The sequence below is a fragment of the Acinonyx jubatus genome, chromosome B1 (genome assembly GCF_027475565.1).
Source record: "Acinonyx jubatus isolate Ajub_Pintada_27869175 chromosome B1, VMU_Ajub_asm_v1.0, whole genome shotgun sequence".
In the NCBI taxonomy this organism is placed as follows: domain Eukaryota; kingdom Metazoa; phylum Chordata; class Mammalia; order Carnivora; family Felidae; genus Acinonyx; species Acinonyx jubatus.
In genome coordinates, this window is record NC_069382.1 from 164,943,818 (window position 1) to 164,967,232 (window position 23,415).

The 23,415-nt window shown below is 37.8% G+C and overlaps 1 protein-coding gene across 1 annotated transcript in view; it reads left to right on the forward strand.

The window, feature by feature from the left end:
• KCTD8 (potassium channel tetramerization domain containing 8) overlaps window positions 1-23,415 on the forward strand; it is a 251,478-nt gene that overhangs the window by 181,582 nt on the left and 46,481 nt on the right. The gene's annotated exons all lie outside the window — the stretch shown is intronic.

The following is a 23,415-nucleotide window of genomic DNA, read 5'->3' on the forward strand; positions in this document are numbered from 1 at the left end:
ATATTCTATTGTATGTATAAACCACATTTCTGTATTCAGTCATCGTTAATGGACATTTAGGTTGTTTCTGTATAGAATTGGCTATTGTGAATACAGGCTTGCCCTGCTTCTGTGAATCGTTTTGTGCTACTTTGCTTTTACAAATGACCTATATTAGGTACCTGTTTTCGCTAACTGGAAGAAATCCAAAGAGGATTTTTGCTTTTATGAAATGGTAATTGCTTCTTCACTTTGTGCCGTTTTGACTTACGAAATGTTTCACGGGAATGCTCTATTTTTGGGTGCTACAAGAAACCTATGTTACTATAATGAACAGGGAGGCTCCTCAAAAAATTAAAAACAGAACTATCATATGCAGCAATCCCACTTTTAAGTATATATCCAAGTGAATCAAAATCAGAATTTTGAAAAGATACAATAGTCCTTTTCCTTTTTTTTCCTGGTTCTGGTGTTATCCTTTTCAAATCTGTATTCCTTTCTGCTGCCAGCATGACTTTCTGTAACAGTCATGTGACCCTGACTTTCATATGCTCTCTTCAAAACCATTAAATGACCCATCATTAGAAAAAATGAAAAAATAAAAAATGAAGGACCCATCATTACCCACCAGAATGAATATAAGCTTTCTAGCATGGTATGACAGAATTTCATGATATGTAGCATTGCCAGATTTAACGAATGCAATTATTGCACACAACATACTTAAATTAGTCATTATTTATCTGAAATTCTAATTTGATCAGGCATCCTGTATTTTACTGGCAGCCTTGTGATAGGGAACTGGATTACTTCTCTAAGTCATCTCCTCCTGTGCTCCACCCATAACACTATCACCACTTCTGTACATTATAATCCACCCTCCCAACAGAAAGAAAGAGAAAGAAAGAAAGAAAGAAAGAAAGAAAGAAAGAAAGAAAGAAAGAAAGAAAGAAAGAAAAAAGGAAGGAAGGAAGGAAGGAAGGAAGGAAGGAAAATTTACTGGCCGACTTCACTCTTTCTTCTGGTCATTTAAAACATTTTGCTTTCCTGCCAGAAATGTCTCTTCTGTATCTGTCATGTGTTCCCCTTCTCTCTAATAGCTGTACCTATGTCTGTCCAGCTAGATCCCAGTTCTCAAATGGACTTGTGTCTAGGTGTGGCCATATGATCAAATGATCTCCAATGAAATAGGACCAAATGTAATAATGTGCCATAATCTAGTCCTGTTTCGTAAAACCTCCAAAGAGTACGCTTCAATGTTCTTTGGGGTTATGAATGACATGGAGAAGGATCTTAAACCCATGTATGCTGGATCCACATATCTGGACCCATCTCGATCCATCTCGATCCATCTCGATCCAGCTACCGTCAGCTTGAATCCCTGAAAAACTCCATGGAGTAGAGTCTCTCCATCCCGCTCGAGCACCTGCCTCAGGCTGTTTTGTGACGAAAACAGTCTATTGAGCCATTACATTCCAGATCTAATTAGCCTATCTCACTAATTCACTATTTTCCCTTATATTCAAGTCTCAGCTAAATAATTATTTTCTAAAATGGAAAGATTTTCTGGCCTCCAAAATACTGGGTGAAGAAGGTGTAGAGTAGATAGATGAAGGAGGTTTCGCAATTCTGAGGAGTAAGAGCTGTAGGGAGAAAAGTAAGATGTTCATTAAATTTAATTTAGGGCATGGATTATAATGTATGAGGCCTAGATCCTCATTATTATGAACAAAGAAATATAGATTAGTGAATCTTTTTCTCATGGCTAAATCTGAGCTTTTCTGACTTTCACCTTTGAAAAAACAATTAGAATTTCACAAGGCTTACTATTAAAGAGGCTTTTGAATAAAATCACTCCAAAGTCAATTCCCTTTACAAGTCACTGCATTCTATTACATGTTTTTAATATATTTCTTTAATGTTTTGCTTATTTTTGAGAGAGCAAGAGACTGAGTGGGGGAGGGGCAGAGAGAGAGAGGGAGACACAGAATCTGAAACAGGCTCCAGGCTCTGAGCTGTCAGCACAGAACCCCACGCAGGGCTCGAACTTGTGGACTGCATGATCATGACCTGAAGTCAGATGCTTAACCAACTGAGCCATCCAGTTGCCCCAGTAAATGTCTTTTTCTTAATTAAAAAAAATTAACGTTTATTTATTATTGAAAGACAGAGACAGTCAGAGCGTGAGCAGGGGAGGGGCAGAGGGAGAGGGAGACACATAATCTGAAGCAGGCTCCAGGCTCTGAGCTGTCAACGCAGAGCCCGACGCGGGGCTCTAACTCACTGACCGTGAGATCTTGACCTGAGCCAAAGTCGGACGCTTAACCGACTGAGCCACCCAGGCGCCCCAAATGGTGTCTTTTGAAATTTAACAGTATAGATTAGTTAGTGCATTTTCACTGCTCTTTAATATTTGGGTTGCGTCTACAGTTCATTCACCACTCTACACTGGACAGTTTGTACTGTTGTTGTTTTTTAACTCTAACCAACATTGTGGCTATAGGTATCTGTGTACATTTGTACAAAATGTGTATGTGTAAGGTTATGCATGTCCATGGGTGAGATTTTCTCTTAGACTTTTCCAAGTGGAAATGCTGAGTACTAATATTACACATATTTTCAATTTTGCTATTGCCAAATTACTTTTTAAATTAGAAGTTATGTTGTTACTAGAAATATATTGGTTACCGTTTCCTTATACCTTGCTACTCAAGAGTGTTATCTAACTTGAAATTTTGCCTGTTTGATGAATGTTAAATGATTTTCCCTTGTTGTTTGAATTATAACTGCTTAGACTTATCAAGTGTGTATGGTTGAACGTGGTCTAAAAGGTTACTATGTCCTAACACACCATCTCATATGAAGAAGGTATTATTTTCACTTCCATTTTACAGCTGAGATATCACAGGCTCAAAGATGTAAAATAATTTTCCCAGGGTCGCTCGGCTAGTAAACGATAAAACCAGAAATTGAACCTAGGTGGTTTGATTTCATAGTCAATGTTCTTTACCCACAAAACTAATAATTCTCTCGCCAGTTTACTTTTCTCTGACAGTGAGGTTGATGACCATTTTATATGTTTACTAAACTTCAGATTTCTTCCTAAGAGCTGCCTGGATATATATTTGGCTCATTGGCTCCTTATTACTTAATTGTGCTCATTTTTATTGGTTTGAAGAGGTTTCTTTATATATTCTAAAAAGTGAACCATTTAGTTTATATAGGTTAAAAACATTTTCTCTGAGTTAAAATCTTGGCTTTTCCTTTTTTATGTCATTTTGAGGGTTTTTTTTAATTTTTCACGTTTGAAAATGGATTACCCTTTATTTTTTTTTTCCTTCATGGTTGTCTTTTAAATTCTTATTTAAGAAATTCTTTCCTATTTCAAGGTCATAAAGATATTTCTTTATGATTTCTTTTTTATATGTCTTTCTTTTTTTCCATATGGATAGTTGATTTTACCTGTAGTATTTATGGAAAAAGCCATCCTTTGCTCCACAGAATAGTAATGTCACCTGAGACATTTCCCATTTTTCCTACATGTAAAATTATTCAGAGGCTTTTTCCATTGAAATATTTATCTCTTCACAGATAACAAAATATTTAACTGCAGTATCTTTTTAGTAAGTCTTATCTAGTGGAGTGGATTTTCTCCCACATTATGAAAATACTAACACTTGGGTATTTTCATCTCTGCAGCTTCCCATGTAAATTTTAGGGTCTGTTTGACAAATGCAAAAAGAAACAAAACAACAATAAAAATCAAACAAAACCAGCTGCTGGGTGGGGGATAATTTGAATACATGGATTACTTTAGGGAGAACTGACATTTTATTGTATTGAATCTTTGCAAACATAAACATGTCCAATCTCTCAATCTTTTGTGTCTTTCTTATGTCTTTCTTTGAGATCTAATATATTTTTTTGTACAAGTTCCACATAACTTGGGGTAGATTTATTCTTAAGCACCTTATTTTTTGTTATAAATAACTCCATTTTATACTTAGATTTTTTAATTATTTATTGCTGGAATTTATGACAGCTATAAATTCTTATAGTAGTAGGCTTCCTTATTTTGTTGTTCTTTTAAAATAAAATGTCTTTGGGGCGCCTGGGTGGTTCACTCCGTTGAGCGTCCGACTTTGGCTCACGTCATGATCTCACAGTTCGTGGGTTCCAGCCCCGCAACAGCCCCGCTTGCTTAGAGCCTGGAGCCTGCTTCAGATTCTGTGTCTCCTTCTCTCTCTGCCCCTCCCCCGCTCACGCTTTGTCTCACTCTGTTTCTCAAAACTAAATAAATGTAAAAAAAAAATTTAAAGAAGAAAATAAAAGAAAATAAAATGTCTTAAACATTTCTTCATTATGAATGATATATGTTATACATTTTGGAAGACAATCTTCAGTGGAGTTAAGAACATTCTTTTCTATTCCTAACTTACCAAGACTTTTTTTTAAAGTTTTTATTTAATATCCAGTAAGTTAACATACAGTGTTATATTAGTTTCAGGTGTACAATGTAGTGATTCAACACTTCCATGTATCACTTAGTACTCATCACAAGTGCCCTCCTTAATCCCCATCACCTATTTAACCCAGCCCCCAGCCACCTCCCCTCTGGTAACTGTCCGTTTGTTCTCTACAGTTAAGCCTATGTTTTTTGGTTTGACTCTATCTCTTTTTTTCCTTTGTTCATTTGTTTTGTTTCATAAATTGCACATATGAGTTAAATCATATGGTATTTATCTTTGACTTATTTCTCTTAGCCTAATACTCTGTAGCTCCATTCATGTCACTGCAAAAGGCGAGATTTCATTCTTCTTTATGACTTAATAATATTCCATTATATATATATATATATATATATATATATATGTATATATATATATATATAATGGAATACACACACACACACACACACACACACTACCACCTTATGCATGGTGGACTCTTGGGCTGTTTCCATAATTTGGCTATTGTGGATAATGCTGCTATAAACATTGTGGTATCCCATTGAATTAGAATTTTTGTATTTTTTGGGAAAAGTCCTAGTAGTGCTACTGCTGGGTCATAGGGTAGTTCTATTTTTAACTTTTTGAAGAATCTCCATACTGTTTTCCTGAGTGCCTACACCAGTTTGCAGTCTCCACATCCTCATCAACCCCTTTTTTTCTTGTGTTGTTCATTTTAGCCATTCTGAGGTGATCTTTCATTGTAGTTTTGATTCATGTTTCCCTGATGATGAGTCATGTTGAGCATCTTTTCATGTATCTGTTGGCCATCTGTATGTCTTCTTTGGAAAAATGTCTATTCATATCTTCTGCCCTTTTTTTTGGATTATTTGTTCTTTGAGGGTTGAGTTTTATAAATTCTTTATATATTTTGAATATTAACCCTTTATCAGAAATGACATTTGCAAATATCTTCTCCCATTCCATAGGTTGCCTTTTACTGTGGTTGATTGTTTCCTTTCCTTTTTTTTTTTTTTGATGAAGTTCCAATAGTTGATTTTTGCTTTTGTTTCCTTTGCCTCAGAAAACCTATCTAGAAAAAAGTTGCTGCACCTGATATCAAAGACATTACTGCCTATGTTCTCTTGTAGAATATTTATGGTTTCATGACTCATATTTAAGTCTTTAATCCATTTTGAATTTTATTTTTGTGTATGCTATATGAAAGTGGTCCAGTTTCATTCTTTTACATGTTGCTGTCCAATTTTCACAACCCCTTGAATATTCTTTCCTGTTTTATTGACTGTTAATTGACCAGATAGTTGTGGGCCCATTTCTGGATTTTTTATTCTGTTCTGTTGACCTATGTGTCTATTTTTATGGCAGTACTGTACTGTTTTGATCACTACAGGTTTGTAATAAAATCTGAAGTCTGGAATAGTGATGCCTCCAGCTTTGCTTTGCTTTTTTTTCCCCAGGGGTGCTTTGGCTATTCTGGATCTTTTGTGGTTCCATACAAATTTTAGGACTGTTTGTTCTAACTCTGTGAAAAGTATTTTGGTAGGGATTGCACTAAATGTGTAGATTGCTTTGGGTAGTATAGATATTTAATCATATTTATTCTTCTGGGGCTCCTGGGTGGCTCAGTTGGTTAAGCGTCCAGCTCTTGATTTCAGCTCAGGTCCTGATCTCACAGTTCATGGGTTTGAGCCCCACATCAGGCTCTGTGCTGACAAACGTGAAGCCTGCTTGGGATTCTCTCTGTCCCTCTCTCTATCTGCCCCACCCTGCTTGGGGTCTGTCTCTCCCTCTCAATAATAATCATTTAAAAAACCCAATATTTATTCTTCCAAATGCTTTTTTGCATGTGCTAAGAAGTTATTTCCCCTTTATTATTTACCGTTGAGAATTTCAGTAAGATTTTTGTCATGCTAAGCCACTCGTGGTTTACTGAAATACATTCTACCTTGTCTCATTGAATTTTTAAAAGTATACTCCTGGATTGGTGTTGCTAATGTTTTATTTAATATTTTGATATTTACAGCCCCATGTGACATGGTTTATGGTTTTCTTTCCATAAGAGATACTTAAAAAATTTATTGAGTTATATCAGTCTTACAAAATGAAAAAAGTTAGTTTCCCCTGTTTCCTGGAATAGCTTGCATATTATTGGAAGTGACAATTTGATGATTTACTGTAACCTAACCTTCAAAACCTCCTTAACCTAGTGTTAGTTTTGTATTTGAGGATATCTTTTTTTTAAAAAAATTTTAGAGAGAGAGAGAGAGAGGAAGAACACGTGTGAGCAGGGGAGGAGCAGTGGGGCCCAGTATGGGACTGGATCCCACGACCCTGGGATCATGACCTGAGCTGAAATCAAGAGTTGGTCACTCAACTGACTGAGCCATCAAGGCACCCTGAGGATAGCTTTTAATGTATTGATTTTGCTCATTTAGTGACTAAATTTTTTTTCAGGTATTCCTTTTTTTTTCTTGAATCACATGTCAGAGTTTCACAAACATTGGAATAAAATTATGCATAATAAAGCATTAAATGCTTTTGTTATTTTTAATATTCTCATATTCCAAAATTAATGACTTTTCTCCTTTGTTTTTGTTAAATCTTGCTAGCAGCTTTATAGTTCATTAATATTTTCAAAGAATGAGTTATGGTTTTCTTGAACTTCCTTTCTTTCTTTCTTCCTTTTTTTTTTTTTTTTTTTTTTTTTTTTTTTTTTTTTTTTTTTTTTTTTTTTTTACAAAATTTACCAGTGACTCCATCTAGGTCTGGAGTTTTCTTCATGGGAAGGTTTTGTATTACAAATTCAATTTTGGGGGGGAAGATATGGGCTAATCATATTTTTAATTTTTTCTTCCTTGAGTTTTAACAAACTGTGATTTTGAGAGTTTGTCTCTGGTGGATTAAAAATGGCTATAAATTTTTGTCACTACCTCATTTATGGCATTTGTGCCCTCCTGTTTAGATCTGGATTGGTTTGGCCAAAAAGAATCCAGAGAACATGGCATGAATGATGTCATGCCAATTCTAGACTTAGCTTTTTAAAGGGCTCACAGTTTCCACTTTCTCCCTTATTGTTTGACTCTTGGAATCTAGATGCATATAAAGAAGCTACCCTCATGGAGAATCTAAATGCATAGGGAGAGAAGTATGAACCTTTTTGTCTGTTTGTTAGTTCTTTCTAATTCTCCTGACATATAAATGATTGAAGCCATCTTGACTTTTTTAGCCCTATCTGCCTTCGGTTTGCAGCCATATAAGTGAGCTGTATGAGATTAGGGGAATAAACTACTTGGTCAAACCAGAAATTTATGAGATAGCAAATGATCACTTTCGTCTTTTGCCATTGGGTTTTGGAATTCTTGTTACATAGCAAAAAGTAACCAAAATAGAAATTGGTCCTGCAAAGGGGTTTGACTATGATCAAACCCTAAAATATGTGCTGTTGGTAGTGGGTAGAAGCTAGGACAATTTTGAGGAAATTGTTGGTGCATAATGTAAGGACAATGAGGAAATCTTATTGCAGGAAGTAAAAAAGACAACCTGTGTTATGCATTGGTAGACAATGTGGCAACACTGTCACCTACAGTAATATGAGGGATAGAAAACATACCTAATGAATTTGTGGATTTGGCTTGAAAGATTTCCATGCACAATACTGAAAAGACTGGTTTCCTTTAGCTGTATGTGCTAAGCCGTGGAGACAGGTGAAATAAATAGCAAACTATTCACTTGTTAAGCAGAATTTAGAGAAAATATTTCCAACTGAGGGCTTGCAAGTATAAAACTGTTTCTAATTCCCAATCTCTCCCAGAAAAAAAAAAAGATTTCCAAAATAAGTAATGGTCTTAGGGGGGAAAAATTAGGGGTCCTTGGGTGACTCAGTCAGTTGAGCATCTAACTCTTGATTTATGCTCAGGTCATGATCTCAAGGTCATGGGATAGAGCTCTGCATTTGGGGTACATGCTGACCATGGGCCTGCTTAAGATCCTTTCTCTCTCAACTTCTGCCCCTCCCCCACTCGCACGCACGCTCTCTCTCTCGCTCTCTCTCCCTCTCTTTAAAATAAAAATTAAAAATATAAATGAATGAATGAATGAATGAATGAATGAATACATGCAGGTCCTGGTAGGAAAACAGGGTCTTAGGATCAGGATGCTGATGATCCCTTGTGCTGCTCAATCTCTGATACCTGCATCCAATTCTCAGCCTGCAACATTCAGTCATTGTTGGGTCTTACAGAGACTTATCCTGCAGGTGCATAGCCCTGCCCTTGGCCAACTGTCTGTGGCGAACACCAACCTAGACTTCTAATTTCTCCCAATGCAGTTTCTCTTCTCCAGTTCTTTTCTGCAAATTTCAGACACTTCAGCAGCCCTGAATTCTGATCTACATCTTCTGTGCTCCACAGGTCAGCCAACTTCTCTTCACTGTGGTAAGACCATTTGGAGCACCTGGGTTAATAAGACGTTCACTTCATGTATTTCCCTTATTTCCAGAATCTCAGCATCTCTGCCTGTCATCCAATAACTGAAGGCAGTTTTGTTAAATCTTGCTCAGTTTTGTAATTGTTATGGTGGGAGGAAAGGTCTGGTATCATTTACCTTGTCATGGTGAGAGGCATAACTGTTTTCAGCCTATATTTATGTGTGCTTCTTTTTTTTAAATCTTTGTTAATATTTATTTATTTTTGAGAGACAGAGAGAGACAGACAGACAGAATATGAGTGGGGGAGGGGCAGAGAGAGAAGGATACACAGGATCAGGATCAGAAGCAGGTTCTAGGCTCTGAGCTGTCAGCATAGAGCCCAATGTGGGGCTCAAACTCACAAACTGCGAGATCATGACCTGAGCCAAAGTCAGACACCTAACCAGCTGAGCCACTCAGGTGCCCCAATGTGTTCTTCTTTCTTTATGCAAGAATATTTTATAATTTGGGTGATGGAAAATCCCCCCTAATCAATTTTGTACTTAATTTCTGCCAGTGTGCTAAGGGTTTTACCACCTCAGAAATAATTTCCATGTTCAAGAGTAAAATTCAAAACTTAAAACCAATGAATGCACAGAGATTTTTTTTTTAACTCAGCGCCCATGCACAAAAATATAACAGCATCTTACCTGTGATGGCAAACAATCTTTCTACTAAATCATCCTGGCATTATTTGCAGCTTTTCTTGACTAATGAAGAATCTGTGGCCCGAGCACCTCAACACAAGCAGAATCTGTGCCTTTCCTTCTGTTTTGCTGTGGGTGCTAAAATCTACTGAAATTCCATAGGCAGAAAACCCTTTTAGTCCCCAACCATCCCATTCTTTCCTCAAGGAACCAGCAATATGTCCATTTGGGGCATCCGGCCTCCAGAACTGTAGATAATCAATTTGCGTTGTTTTAAGCTACTAAGTTTGTGGTAATTTATTACAGGAACAATACAAAATACACTTCAGGAAACAACTGTTACTTTTCTTCAGTATATGCTTAACAGACAATGCATTCATTAAAAGAAGTGCTAGAATATTCATACCAACACTATTTGTAATACTGAAAGCTAGAAACCAGTGGCCCACCAATGGTAGAATGGACAAATAAATTGTAGAATATTCACATAATGGGATACTATGTACCCATCTATACATATATGAAACCATCTATACATATATGAAATAATGTGGATAATGTCACAGTGTTGACAAAGGTTCAACACACAAAAGTAAATGCTGTATAATCTAATTTACATAAAATTTAAAAATAAAAAATACTGTGCTTATTGAAATTTGAATAGTGGCTATCCCTGGGGGCAGCATAGAGCCTATGTGGGAACAAAAGCTGTGTTTGGGTGGTGTTAATGTCTGTTCGTTAGTCTGGGTGATGGTTATAAGAGGGTGTTCAGTTTGTGAAAGTCCATCACTTTACTGTGTATACTTTTATGTTTATGATAGTTCAATGAAAATAAATTTAAAATATGTCCCAGATTTTTCTTTTGATTGACAACAATGAAGATTAAAACATGTGAAAAATTTAAAATACTTTTTAAATTAAAATGATTCAAAAGTCGCTTCAGATAAATCCATCAAGAAACATTAACCAAGGTCTTTTTGAGGTCTTATTTAAAAATTGAAACATTCTCTCAAGGCCTAAGGGCCTAGCCAGAGGCTAGGACACTTCCCCAGAGCACTGTCATGAGGCCATGCATATTTAATTGAATAGTTAATTGAAATACAGAGAAAATTTTTCCCAAAGCTGACACAATGGTAACATTTTTCTTTCTAATTATTTGTTCCCGTGTCTCTATTGAGACTAAAATCTTAATGTAGGCTGGACTTTTCGCTGCAGTCACTTCTGGTTAGATGTCTTTCAATTCCTAGTAAGCCTTGTGTACTATTTCTCCTTAGCAGACAGACTGATGTCATCAGCACCAGCTGCTCTCTGCTTAGAGAGAGGATGGGTGAGAATGCAAGGCAACCAGAATCTGGGTTTGGAAAATGAGTTGTGAGTAATGGACAAGGCCCCTACTTTCCCTTTGTACCTCCATGGAGTAAAAAAGGACCCCACCGTCAAGGTACAAAAGTCTTGAATCACTGACCCGAATTCTCATTTTCTAAAGAGCCAAATTAATGTAATAAATACAGGAGATAAGCCTTGTACTCTCCATGCTCTGCACACTGAGTAGTCAGTGATACGGAGGTGGGCAGCTGAAGTGAATGTGAAAGGCAGCAGGGGATTGACAAGGCGCAGACTAACCCAGAGAATGGCAGTGATATCCCCTTGGGTAGAAGCCTACCTATATGATCACAGCAGTTGAAGTGAGGGGCACAATCCACCATTACGCTTTCACTATAGACATAAAGAACAGCAGGTGTTTTTACGCCCTCTCTTTTGTATAACTCAGAAACAGTGTTCATAACAAGGTTGCTTTACGTGGGCTGGACTCTGGGCGTATGCTTTCAGAGGTTTGGATGTGGTTTACTAGACATCTGATTAACTCTGCCTCCTGCCATTCAAGGGCTAAGTCATTTGTTGGCTGGGACCTCTGACTTCATTGAACTGAGAATTCAATATTATGTAAGTTATTTATTTGCTTTCTATAGGCGGAGTTTTTGAAACAGAAAAGATTACATAAATAATACTTATTTTGTACCTACCCAGTGCATATAGTATGTACTCATTAAATATTTCTTTAATTCATTCTGGAATCAGACACCCTGGGTCCAAAACCTGACTCTATCATGTTTTTAGCTATTTGACCTTTGGAAGTTACTTAACTGTTCTACGCTACAGTTTCATTTTATGAAATGGAGATAATCATAAAGGTTTTGGCAAGGACTGAATGAGTGTGTGAGTATATATTTAATTAATATATGTGAGCATATATATATATGTATATATATTCGTATATACATACATATAGTCTGTCGTATTAAATATAACTTCCTAACTTTTCTTTCAGAATTCTGATAGAACATTCCCGAGATAAATCTCTTTATCAGTCACTTATAGCCCTATGTGTTTTCAATCGTTTATGAAGTGTACCAATATTACAAACATGATCTGGTTTTCTTTTTCCTGGATAAAAAAGAGAAAATGCCTGTAAAATTCATAATCAGTGCTTGACACCTACCCTGTCGGAAAGTGAAGGAAATGCAGATTAGGGATTTCATAATTGTCAAAAAGAGGACAGGCCACCCTTGAGCTTTGCAATGTAGAAGGGAAAGAGTTGGTAAGGTGGGAACGACAGGGACGTGAAGCATGGGTTTTGAACCTGAGAGACTGTGGTTCTGACCAAGATCCTAGAGAAGGGAATCAAGAGTAGAGACCTGTTGCGGGTCTTCCTCTGAATGCTTGCAGACACATTCGTTATGGAAAACACCAGAAATTTCTGTTTATTACCCTGAACAACAGCCTCAAAGGCTATGTAGACTCTGCACGTGTTTTAATTTTTTTTAAAAGAGAGAGAGAGAGAGAGAGAGAGAGAGAGTGTGCAAGGAGGGGAGGGGCAGAGAGAGAGGGAGGCAAAGAATCTGAAGCAGGCTCCAGGCTCTGTGCTGACAGCTCAGCACAGATGTGGAGCTCAAACTCATGAACCATGAGATCATGACCCGAGCCGAAGTCAGACGCCTAACCTACTGAGCCACCCACACGTGCGCCCTTCTGCACATTTCTAAATACATTATTTTGACCGTGGCCAGTTGATCTTTAGAACTGTGATCATGTCAGCCTTAAAGGTTTTTCAAGTTGCTGTAGGGATGTCTTTCTCTGGGCTCCATTTCCTGTCACAGCCCTGGGAAGGATGATGGAATCTTTCATGAACACAAACAAGGATAAAAATCTGCTGCTGGTAATAATTCTGCTTCATGGGTGGAGTTGAAGACATATATTAAAATATGCCGGGAGCAATACAAGACAGCGATGAAAAGCGTGTGTGGGGCTTCACAATCTGCCTCTGGCAATCCCCGACTCTCAAATCTCTCTTTAATCTCTGCAAAGTAAGGGAATAGGAACGGAGTTGTCAGCATCTAGAGGGTAAAACAAATGTGAACAATGAAGACCGTGGGCTCCTAAGAGCAAATCATGCAGCACTCACTTGATTGCTGTTTCGGTGTAGGGTTACTGTTTGTGGCTGCCAGGAAGGCACTAGATCTATCTTAATTTCAGCGAATCATCTGTTAGCATCTCAGGCATTTTTACAAATTGGTTTAAAGGGGATTCAACGTGAATTTGCTTCACCTTTGGTGACTGGCAGTGGGGTCACGATAAATGGCACTGTGCAAAGTTCTCGTGGTTTCCGAAGGAGTTGGTATTTAGCGGCATCGCTCACTTCCTTATGATTAAATCCATACGGGGAGGCAATTGGCATGAAATGGGGAAGAGAGCTTACCAAATCTCAAAGTAAAGTACCCTCCGGACCAAGAGAACCTAGGTAGCAAGGTTAGAGGCCAAATTACTTTGGAAAATGTGGAGGCCTAGCCTGAGAGATTAAAGTACAAGGCCATCAGAAGAACCAGGCACTCCTCCCACTGGGGGAGGAGAAGACCGAGTAAAAGTGAAACAGAAAGACAGTTAATTTCCAACTACTAAAGTGAGAGTCTCCTTTTAAAAATATCTCTGAAGTGTTAAATGGACAGAGGATTCTTTTTTTCAAATTTTACACCCGGAAGGCTGCAGAATCATGTGGTGAACAGATTAATAAACTGCCACCACCCACACCATGCAATATAGGGAACTAACAGGCTAGACAGTGGATTGTTAAAAAGCACCAGTCCTGTGAATCATCGTTAATACTTAACCCATGCCTACTCTGCGGTGGCCACTGTTCTTCGGGCTTTCCATGCGGTACTTCATTTCACCTGCATGATAACACTATGTGATATATGGTATTACCGGCTTCACATTGCTGCTGAGGAAACAGAAGCACAGAGAGGTTAAGGAACTTCCCTGAGTTCATACAGCCAGCAAGTGGGGAAGGTGAAATTGGACACCAACCATTTGGCTTCCAGACTGTGTTCTGCACTCCCACACTTCTTGGTCTGGGAAGACTATGATGGAGCTTCAGAGACCTCCAGGGCATCAAAATCCTTTCTAAAGTACTGTAGCTTAAGGATAGCCTGTGATTGTCTGAGATTTGAACTGTGCTTTGCATTTTACCAAGAGATGAGACCACGTTCTTTTATGTAAAGAAGACAGACTAGACAGCCTTCCCCTCATTCACACAGATGTTCAGGTTGTTTAAATTTACCCCTGCACATGACAAGCAATTTGTGGAATTAACTAGAAACCAAGTGCTCTATTTTTTTCCCCCCAAAGCAATCTGCTTCCCCTTTTCTGCTTCACAGCATCTTATGATTTTCTTTTATAAATCAAAGCTAAGATAAGACTGTTGAATTTGCAACATTTATTTTAGAACTAATTTATAATGTTAGAAAATTCACTGGAGTGTCTTGATAGTTAAGATAATATGTAATAGTGCTACCATATACATGAATTAAATAGACTTTTTTTAATGGGGTAATTATGTGAACAGTAAAAGAATAACTTCATTGTACCACTGTAACTATGCAGAGAAGACTTTTTCCACCTACAGCTACTAAAATAACACGAACTTTTTTTTGAGAAACAGAAAATATACTATGAAAATCTAATATAGAAAACAATTGACTTCTCTATATGGAGTATGTTGTTGAGATACACTGAAATCATATATCCTATAACCCATAAAAGCTATTTAATCCACATTTCTGCATATATACACATGGCGTGTTTACATATTTACATATATATTTTTTATTTGCATAATTTGCATTCCTTCTTTTACTAATGATTTCAATTCTACTAAACTCTATCATAAATGATAGGTATAGGAACACCTGGGTGACTCAGTCATTTGGGCTTCTGACTCTGATTTCGGCTCAGATCGTGCTCTCGCGATTTGTGTTAGAGCCCCACATCAGACTTTGCACTGACAGTGTGAAGCCTGCTTGGGATTCTCTCTCTCTCCCTCTCTCTCTGCCCCTCCCCTACTCATATTCTCTCTCTCTCTCAATAAATAAATAAAAAATAATAATAGGTGTAGACTATATCAGAAATATCTTCAGGAAGCTGCATTCCAGATTAAAATTGTCATTAGCCAGATAATCCCCATTGGTAAATGAAACATCGTAACTGGAATAAGTTGTGGTGGAGTTAGAGAGAGAGAGAGGATGAAGCTGTGAGAGTATGTAATAGTAAGAATAACCTAAGCTAGAGGGTCAAGAAAGCTTCCTTGAGGAAAGGAAGCTCAAGCTGAAATAGGAAACATGAGTAGCAGTTAAGTAGGATAACTGGTGGGGAGAACATTCCAAATAAAAGAAACAGCATATACAAAGGCCCTGTGGTAGGAGGGAGGATGTTAGGTTTGCGGAATAAAAACATAGAAAGTGAGGAAGATTGTGTACAAGATGAATCCTTAGTGGGAGAAAAGTCCACAGCTCTGATCTTGTCAAAGATTTCAGACTTCATTCTTCAAACAAAGGAAGATATAGGAGGTTTCTGTTTTTGTTTGGTTCTGCTAATTTATTGCTGTTTTGAGTTGGATGCTTGGAGAGGGAGTGGTGACAGAAGCAGATCTGGGTGTTATGTACACACAACTGAAAGCTGTGAAATTTGGACCTCAGCTGTTTCATTGGTTTCTGCATAATCTCTCAGCAGTGTTTCTCCCCTCTAACACCTGAGATTTATTTAACGAGTCATCCTATTTTAATGATGTTTCTACTCAAACCAAGCTGGCAGAGTAAGTCCTACAAAAGGTGCATATGCTCAAGGTTAAACGGACAATCAGATAAGAGAGATCTCTTATGTTATTTTGTTCTTCTGGTTAGTTGTTGCTGGACTTCTTTTCAGGATGGGGTAATAAAGATTGTCCCTCTCTTCTTCTCCTAAGTTGCAAACCAGTTGAAGTGATATGTAAGTTCGACAAATGGCAATCAAAATGTTCGTTTTATCGTTGGTAAATCTGAGTAGGATAATACAGTTTACATCTGCGTCACAACCAGTCTTCCTGACACTCTTCCCGGAACTAATTTTACTCACCCAGAACTCCAGGCCACACCACCCACGTGAAACTCATTTCTGTCTCCCAAATAGCAACCTGGAGGGTCAGAGTCTGTTCTGTATGCTTAGCCCAAAGAAGCAATCTTGTGTATCTCGACAGAAAAATGGGAAGAAAGAGAAGAGGGAGGGAGACTCTTTCAAACCATTAACCTGTTAACTGTAACTCTTTCTTCCTTGAGGAGGAGCAAGAAGGTATGGAAGAGAGAGGCGTAAAGGATCCCTCCCATATTGTTCCTCTTAGGAATACAGTAGAGATTCCTTCCACTGTATTGGATTGTTGAAGCACAAGGCAAGGTGAATAAATGTTCACTGGTTTAGATCCCCCTCGCTATTTAGCTATATTCTCTTTCTTTTTGTTTTATTTTGTTTCTTCAGTATCTTTCAAAGGACCTGGCCCTTTCTTTTTGTCCTCCCTGCACACACACATATATATCAATGTGTACCTTTCAGACAAATTTAAACACAATATCCCAGGTGGAGAAGAGTAATTGTGGGTTGTTTTTGTTGTTGTTGTTGTTCTTTTTGTATATGCAGCCTCAAAATTTCATGCTTACAAATGCACAAATGAAATACTATCAACTCACAATTATTAAAAACTCTAAAAGAGATGGGAAGAAATAAGCACTGCTTCCAAAATGGAACTCTTTTTAAAGTAATATACTTGATTTCAAAATGAACTCCTCCTCCTTTTCTCCTTGATTCCTTTCTGAGTGGGGGCTACAACCACTACCCACTGAGTGGCCAGCAATCACTGAGTGGAACCAACTTGGATTCCCACTGATACCTCACCCTTCAAACTCCAGGAGGCTGACCTTTCCATCCTACATTATGGCCACTCACACTGTAGCCTCCCACGGGGCTCTGGCAGTGGGGTGCCCCGCAGGATGTTGGGAGAACTGGAGAATAATGAGGTCTGGGTATTGATTGTGCTGGCTCCCTCTCTCACGAGCCCCATGTGGGCGGTGGCTGGGTTCTTGGACCTGGGGCCAGAGCCCCTGCTGGGCAGCTCTCCTCTCCATTGCAGGCTCTTCCCAAGCTGAGGTAGCTGCACTCCCCTCTTGCCCTTCAAGTCTGGAGACAGTAAAGATAACCCTCCGTTGCCAGCCATGTAGTGCTTCAGCATCTACATGGGGGGTTCCCTTTTTTCCCACTCAACCTTTGTCCATAATCCCTTCATTAACTTCTACTCCACCAACACCTTTGAGTGCCCTGGGTCCTGCGATGACCTTGATTCATACAGGAAGCCATTGTAATAAAGAGGAACTGTGTATAAAATCAAAACCTAGAATACTTAGGGGATGTTTTGGAGAGAATTGATTCATTAGACTCTTTGGATAGATACGGACATATGCCACACAATTGAAATATGTATGATATTGTTTCTCTATTACATTTGGTATACTAATTAAAATGATGTAATCACAAAATACTAAAAACGATTTTGACGGCAGACTGAAAGCTATTTGGTCCATTTCATCAATCTATCTATTTATCAATCTACCCTTATATATAATGATAACTAAGGATCTAAACCTTAGTTTTGCCTCTTACTTAACTAGGTAACCTCAGACTGACTATTTAGCTCTTCTAGATCTCAATTTTCTCATGTACAAAAGGTTTTGAGGGTTGAGTGAAATACTGTGTACAGAAAACTTAGCACACTGCCTCACAAGTTTTAAGGGCTCCGTCATTTTTCTATTATTATTACTAGCATAGCGTTATCACTATTATTGTTCAACAGTGGTCAACCAACTCATGTTTTGATTCAATGACTTTGTGGTCATGATTTGTTATAATTAGAGTTGGACAGCAAGCCAACGTCACTGTCTGCTTCACAATTTTTCATAGGTTGTATTCATTCTTTACGCCATTGCTCCAGACTAAACTCATCTGCTAACTCTGTCATTAAAGGAAATGCCAATCAGAACTGAGCCTGAGTCTGTCTTTTCTAGAATATTCATTTTTTAAAATATTAATTTTTAACGTATTTTTCCCTGAACAAGAGTGAAGTCTTTATTCTTGTTAGGTTCACAAAGAAATGTAAGGGCCATGTGGACACAGACTGTGTCTGTAATATTACCTACTCTTTCCCAGCAGGGCCTGGCATATGTGGTCTTTTATATGTTCATGGACTGAAAGGAGGTAGGGAGGATAGGTACAAGGAGCGGCTTTCCGTTCTGCGCTCTCTCTCTGAGAGTCAGAGCAGAGACTAGTCACAACCTGCTGACTGCCCTTGACCAGGTCTGGACTCCTCTCTGCTAACTTTGCCCATCCAGCTGACACTTACAAATAATATTAGAGAAAAAAGAGCTTTCTTCCATTCATCCTAAAAAGCTTCTCTCAGCTCTCTTCTTTGATACCCGTTTACCCAGGGACACCTGCTGAGGCTATCCTTGTCATCTTCAGAACTCTCCTGGAGTGTAGCTTCTACTACTTTATCAAATGGGGCCAGCTCTGCCCTGAGGGTTTTTCTTCACCTTCGAGAATAGACGGGAGCCTCCTGTTGTCTCCATCATACCTCCCACTTGTCCATGCCCAGACACTAATCACACTTGATTTTAATTATTTTCTGTATTCTACAGAAGCTCCCCGAGATCAGAAACCATGACTGTCCTCAGTCATAGATACCACCGTATCTCAGTCCCACAGCATCACTTTCCTAATCTATAAAATTCAGACGTTGTTAAGAGTGACTCTCTCCTGGGTTGTGTTGAGGATTAAATGATGCTTATACACAAGGGGCTTTAAAATAGTTCCTGCCACATGTTGAGTGTTATGCAGAAGTGTTAGCTTTATTATTAAATCAGTTAGCCTTATTGTGTTGATAATAGTTTAAACTTTATTTTATAGGAGAGAAATGTGAGGCACAGAGAAATTAAACAATTTTCCCAAGGTCATAAAGCCAGTAGAAAATAATGTATAAATCAATAGGAAAATATTTGAAGTCATCGTATTTACACACAGACTTTTTATAGAAATGCTCTACAGTGTGTTTATGTCAGTAATACACAATATTAAAGAAACCCCGATGCTTAGGAAAAAAATACATAAAATTCTTAAAGACCGTATAAGATAGGCTTTTTGCTTTTTAGAAACTCGAAATCTTGCGGTAAATTGTGTTCTTAATCTAAATGTTGAGAACCTTTGATATCCCACCCCAAGATACAGAATTCATATGAAAAATAAAACAAGGTCAAGTCAACATAGTATACCTGACATTTCCATATGACAGTAACCTGGTTTCTATCCTTCATCTAAACCTGGGGGCAATGGTATTTGCTACATTAAAGCAAGTTTAATCTTCATGAGATCGGGGATTGACAGATTCAAATGCTGTCCAGATTGCTGAGTGGTAAACAACCCAGTGGAACTGGGACACCACGCAGCATTGGGATGAATTAGAAAGCTACTTGAAAAAGAACAGATTATATTTGTGATTATTAGATTCCCAGAAACAGAAACACTCTGAATTGAAATGAACGATAAAAATGGTAAAAGAATTGATCTTTAGTAAAATAAGATCTTGAGGCTTTAAGACACTGAAAAGACAGAAAATATTCAGACGAATGAAAAAACTCGTAAAATAAAGAACCCAAATCATAATTGTGTAAAGATACCAACTGAAATGAACAGGAAGGAAAACACACATATCTTTCTTTCTTTTTTTTTATTTTTTTTTTCATTTCTCTCTAGAAAGAGTTTTGTAAGGTAAGCACCTAAATGATTCAGCTTGCTTCTAGAAAACAACGAAACAAAACATTTTAAGCCCAAACCAAACAAATAAAAATGTTAGCTAAGCTAGTATCCTTTAATTTTCTTATTTAGGTTTTGCACTTATGTAATAGTACCCAACACAGTTGCAAAGTCAACTCATGCTATACGATTTGTAACGAGAGTTCCCTGTACCTTCCCCCACTTTCCTATTCCTCAGTTTAGCTCCTCTGAGGCAACCATATTCTACTTATTTCCTCGCTTATTAATTACATCATTTACCTCCATATTTCAATGTAAATGTGTGACACCATCTCATTTAAATAATTAAATCAAACAGGCACAAACAATAATGGAATGAACCTGTATTCCAACTTTAGAAATGAAACGCATCAGCCAGAGTTGGACTGCCCCTTCCCCGAGGGTAAAACTAATACAAAGTTTCTTCTTCTATTATAGAAGGACAAATACTGCTGAATTACTTTTTTTTCTGTAAATTGAGTGGAATGTTATGGCCACTTCATTCTCTGGCTGTGCAGCTACCTTGACAACTGTGGTATGCTAATGACTCTCCCAGTCCTTCCAGTCAATCAGACTCTGTGCTAAGCGGACTGGATCTATGACAGGGCAGGTGACATGATGGAGCAAATGGAGTGGAGAGTGGTTTGAGTCTGCTCTGCTGCTGAAATTTTTGACAGCTCCCCTAACCACTCCAATCGTTAATAATGGAGAGGTGAGATCTGGGCCCTGGGGGAAAGTAGTTGTTCCTGAAACTGCCTTTGCTGGATACCTCAGCAGTGAAGTGACCACTAACACTCATCTGGATATTTTCAAAAAACAAGTCTCACTTTAGATGTATTGAGTCAGAGTTTCTATGGTGGAGGCCTAGAAATTTGCATTTTAACCAGCACACCCTCTCCTCAGATGATTCTAATAGATACATAAGTTTGGGAATTAGTAATAGTGACAATATTATCCAATTTCAAACTGCTCACTTCATTTTGTACATACCCGAAGATACTGAAGAGGTTACTCTTTTGGTCCTTGACTTTTACAGCAACCGCTCTCATTTCATTTCTGGAGTCACTACCTAGAATTAACCTGGTAGCGACTTGTTATTCCATCAAACAGACACAGGAAAAGAAACACAGAGAGAGAGAGAGAGCCAGGAAAGAGAGAGAAGAGAAGGGAAAAGAGAAGGGAAAAGAGAAGAGAAGGGAAGAGGGAGGCGAGGCGGGGCGGGGCGAGGCGAGAGACTGATTCATTCCAAGACAAATTTTGTATAAGACGTTGAAATTAAAAACATATATAGTGAATTGTTTAATATGCCTTTCTTATACATGAGAAACATTAAAATGATTTTATCAGTGGGGTGCAATATTGGTTTTTTAATGCTTTTAAGATAATTCTGAAAATATTTAAGCTACATATACGAAGATAACATTTCATTTTGGTCAAATATAGCTTCATCATAATTGTTTGAAAAAATAAGATAAAGGCTATGTAGTATTTCAAATAAATGAACTAAAAACCAAGGTCTAAGCATCGACCAAGTCAGTACTGGTAAATGTCACACGTGATTTTAGACACATTTTATTACAAATAACCCCCTTCCTGGAGTTGAGTGTTCTGCCTCAATATCTCAGGCTTATAGTGTTTGCTAATTATAGTGTTCTGAATTGATTTTCCTTAAATACCCATTTAATGTCGTTATAGCTTGGATTAAAACAATTATAGAAAGACGTGAAAATCAGAGATAGGGCCTGTGTGGGGACAAACTGGGTGAGATATAGGATCCTTTTCTATCCTACGTATGAGACAAGTCACATGGCAGCTGGGGAATAACTGGGATTATTGAATAGCGACCAACTCTTGGCTCAGGTGTTTGGAATCCAATGTAATCAACTAAATGTGCACATCTGAGTTTGTCATTACCACTTAGCATCTCTGTTGCCCAGTGGAGGAACACTAAACAAACAGAAAATTCAGAACCAAATTTATAAATTTGCAAGCAAAATCAATTTTTTCAGGGTGTTTGCTTGGAACTGCCTGGCATAGATGGCCAGATGGGTTCAGAAACCACTCTCTTTCCCATCCATTATGCTTGAGAGTCTGGATATTTCCAATTGGTAGCTGATGAAAATGGTATGTTCTAATAAGATCTCTAAATCCTGAAGATGAGCCTTGAACATTAAGAGATTTTAATGGCAAAGCTGAACTGAAAGTTTGGCTCAAGAATTCCCCCAAGAGAATGAACACTCCAGAGTAAAAGGAGCATTTTAATACTGAATTTTGGGTGCCTGCTAAGAGGCCCTGAAACATCCTGCTTTCTGCTATAGATTTCTGCTAGTCACTGGGTCCCTCCATCCTTAAAGAATCTTTTTTTAGAAATACTTTAGGAGGAGTTAATTTGTAAAATCTAATGAAGTCCCTTTTAAATAATGTTTCTTGGAACACAACTTTGTAATCAGGTGACAAGAAATGGTGAAGTTGGTACTAAATAGTATGATTTTTTTTGTATTAACTATATGATGGGCAATCTTGCTAATCATGCTTATCATAATTATTACCCCAATATTACATTTTATGTTTATCTTATCTCATCTGCTTTGAATTAGTAAATTGAATTTTATTTGAATAACTTAACCTCTATCGTCTCCCTAACTATATAGTAAAGTCCTTGTAGGCAGAGACAATGGCCTTAATCTCTTCTTTATCAACTATAGCAAATAATACTACACCATGTATATCTTTAGTAATAATAATAAAATAACATCGACAAGTATTTATATGGCATTTACCATGTGCTGGGCATACCTCTAAACACTGTATGTACAATTCATTCAATCAGAGTAATGATCCAGTGCCATAGGTATTAGTGTTACCTCCATTTTGCGGATATGGCAATTGAATAACAAGGAGGCTATTTATTCACTTTGCCCTCATTCAGAGCTATGAAATGACCAGGCTGGTTTTGAAGCCCAGTAAGTTTGGCTTCAAAATCTATGTATTTTAAATCCAGACAATGGCAAGAAGTTTGAAACTATTGGATGACTTATCTGACTAACTTTCCTACCTTCTATAAAGCAACAAGAACAATCATTCATTCATTCATCCACCAATTGCTTCTTGAGGCCCTGTGAGATATGAGTCACTATGCCATGCATGGAGCGACCAAGGCAAGAAATGAGTGATCCTAACACCCTGCCCTGATGTAGATTATATTTTAAGGAGAGACACAAACAATATGCCAAACTACATTATGAGGGGGTAACAGTGGGCAATAGTGGTGCTTTAGGTTTGTTGACAAAGATAGACCTCTCTGAGGAAGTGACAATGAGAATAAAAAAGAAAGAAAAATCCAGATATGCAAAGAGTAAAAACAAAACTTACTGTCTCACATTTCTGGAGGCATGAAGTCCAAAACCAAGGTGTCAGTGGCTCCATGCTCCCTCTGAACCCTATAGGAGAAAGACCCTTCCTTGCCTCTTGCAGTTTCTGCTAACCTCAGATATTTCTTGGCTTCTGGAAGCATTACTTTAATCTCTGCTTTATCTTCACATGACATTCTCCTTCTGTGTCTTCACATCATCTTTCTTCTGTGCGAGTTTATCTTTGTGTCTGACTTTTTCCTTTTTATGACACCAGTCATATTGGAATAGAATCTACTCTACTGACT